Genomic DNA, 2757 nt, shown 5'->3' with positions numbered 1-2757 from the left:
CGCCCCGGCCCAGAGGGCTGGCTGCGCCTTGGGGCCAATCACTTCGCACCGGGGCTTCCCGAGCGGGCCCGCCTGCAACAGCCGCGCGGCGACGCCAGCTCCCGGGGCGGAGATGCGCCCGCGCGCCGCGCAGGCCGCTTGCGTCTGCGCCCCGGCGCGGGCCCCCCCCAGTGCAGCAACCCGCGCCCGCCTCCCGCGCCGAGCCGACCGCGGGCACTCACCCGGGGACAGGCTCCGAGTCCCAGGACTCGAGTCACTCCCCAGATAACGCTCTCTCCGGCTCACACCCGTGGTCCCAGGGGTGCCGTGGGGGGGCGGGGGTTGCTTTGCAATCTAGAAAGGAGACAATAGGCCTGTTCATATCCATACACTGCACTCGGACAACCCAATCGCTGTTCCTGGCTCCCTCTGGCGTCCTAAGAAGGTAATAAGCACTAATCAATCCCTGTACTTCCTCGTATTTGCCCTCTTTAAAAAAAACGGTGAAAAGGGCACAACCAACATTAAAAAAAAACCCACCAGGTTGGAACATATATTTGGCCTAGCGTTGTTAGAACAAGAAAGATCAACCTGTGGAACTCCTTGCCAGAGGATGTTGTGAAGGCCAAGACACTAACAGGGTTCAAGAAAGAACTGGATAAATTTATGGAGGATAGGATCCATCAAGGGCTATTAGCCAGGATGGGCAGGGAGGGTGTCCCTAGCCTCTGTTTGCCAGAAGCTGGGAAAGGGCGACAGGGGATGGATCACTTGATGATCCCCTGTTCTGTTCATTCCCTCTGGGGCACCTGGCACTGGCCACTGTCGGAAGACAGGACACTGGGCTAGATGGATCCTTGGTCTGACCCAATATGGCCGTTCTTATAAGATTAATTCAATAGAGGGGAAAGAGGAGAGGGAGAACCCCCTCCCGCCCAGTTTACTTTGTGTATTTATTCTTTAGAAGAAAAATCAGGGTTCAGAAACAGCCGTATGGAACACGCTACAACCGATTCTGCTGCGCTCTACTTTAACACCTACTTAAAACTACAACAAAGCACAGAAAGATGCCAAGCCCCACACCATAGTGAATAACCAGACACAGAAATAAACCACCTCTCTCGTTTTTCTTTAAGTAGCTCCCCTCTCAGCAGTTCTTGCATCTTCAGCAGCTCTCTTGAGAAGACAGGACAGCACTTGTTGAGTCAGTTTCCTTGCTTGGTGGGTCTTCCACAGCAATGTAAGAGAAAGAAAAAATAAAAGGGAAATGTGGTTATTAAATCACAAAAATGGGCAGGGAATATGGGGTAGGGGTTCCCTACCAGTACTGTCAACCCTAAGAATTCAAAAAGTGTGACTGAGTTCCCCCTTTCCCCAAATCACACAATATTGTCTGATAGGAGTCATGGGATTTTCAAAAATAATACATTTGGGGGTGCTTTTTATTCACCTTCGGGTTTTTGAATCTTTAGGAGCCATGTTTTCAAGCGTTTCTCCACCAACATGGAGGCTAGATGCTTTTTTTTTTTAATTCTTCTTCAAACCAAAGATGAGATTCTGACACAATCACATCCAGGGAGCTGTGACATTAAGAAAAGACACCAAATATCACAAAAAAAAAAAAAAAAAAAAAAAAAGATAAAAATTATCAATTGGCAACACTGTAAGATCCTGGAAATTACTCATAACTATTCATTTGAAATCTAGCCAATCTAAAAGTAACAGAGTTTCTTTAAGTTTCAAGGCTGAAATTTTCAATACTGCCAAAAGGGTTCATCCAACTGGGCACCCAAATCTTTCAGTTTTCTCCAAATTTCTCGTATAAGATTACATATCAAGTAACATCAAAAACTAACCAGGCATCTACATGGCTCTGTGGCATATTCAAGCTGACTGGCAATTTTTCCCACTGAAACTTTTTGCAACCAAAAAATGGCTTTTTGTGTGTGCGTGAAGCTTTCATTTTGTTCAAAGTTCTATGGTTTTTCAAGGGAAAAAAAATCAAGAGTCAGAACTCCCTTTGATTTTGAAAAATGACTGTTTTGGTTTACTATTAAAAAAGTTCTACCCATAAAATATCATCAACAAAAAACAAGCCCCAAACCACACACACACAAAAAGCCCAAACAACCGCACGCACAATTTTTTTGGTTTGTTTCATTCAAAAAATGTTTGCGGAAAATATTTACCATTTCCCGAACAGCTCTATGGCATTACTAATAAAAGGATGAGTGAGCTTGAAGAAATTCCAGTAGCCAGTAAAAGCAAGGGGCGTTTTGGGGAGGTTTTAGCAGGGGCAGGTTCTAAGAATAAATAAGATCTTCAATTCATTAACACTAGATCACCTGCTAGCCTGATCCTGCCATGAGCAACATATAGGTCTGCCCATTCTGAGCCATGGCGGGATCGGGGCCTACTTTTTATTATGTATAACTTAAAGCCTCTTTTTGCTTTTGTGCAAATCTAATCAAGGCTCCAGCTGCCTCTGCCATAAATTACAAAAACAAAATCAAGTTAGACAGCCGGCCAGCAGAACACAAAAACGCTCTTCCCTCTGCAGAACTAACCTTCAGACTCCATTCTGTTCAGCAGCATGTGCAAATAGACACACCTTCCAGCATGGCCTGAAGATCAATGGACTAGGGCTATTTTGGGTCATAGATTAGGAGGTAGCATGTTCCATACCCCCTTAGACAGAACACGCTATTCCTAGCCCCTCCTCTTTTAAAGTATGGCGGATCCCCTGATTGCAACTGTGGCAACAGGTCATCAGGAGCA

The sequence above is a fragment of the Natator depressus genome, chromosome 24 (assembly GCF_965152275.1).
Source record: "Natator depressus isolate rNatDep1 chromosome 24, rNatDep2.hap1, whole genome shotgun sequence".
In the NCBI taxonomy this organism is placed as follows: Eukaryota; Metazoa; Chordata; order Testudines; family Cheloniidae; genus Natator; species Natator depressus.
This window is presented reverse-complemented; position numbering follows the sequence as displayed.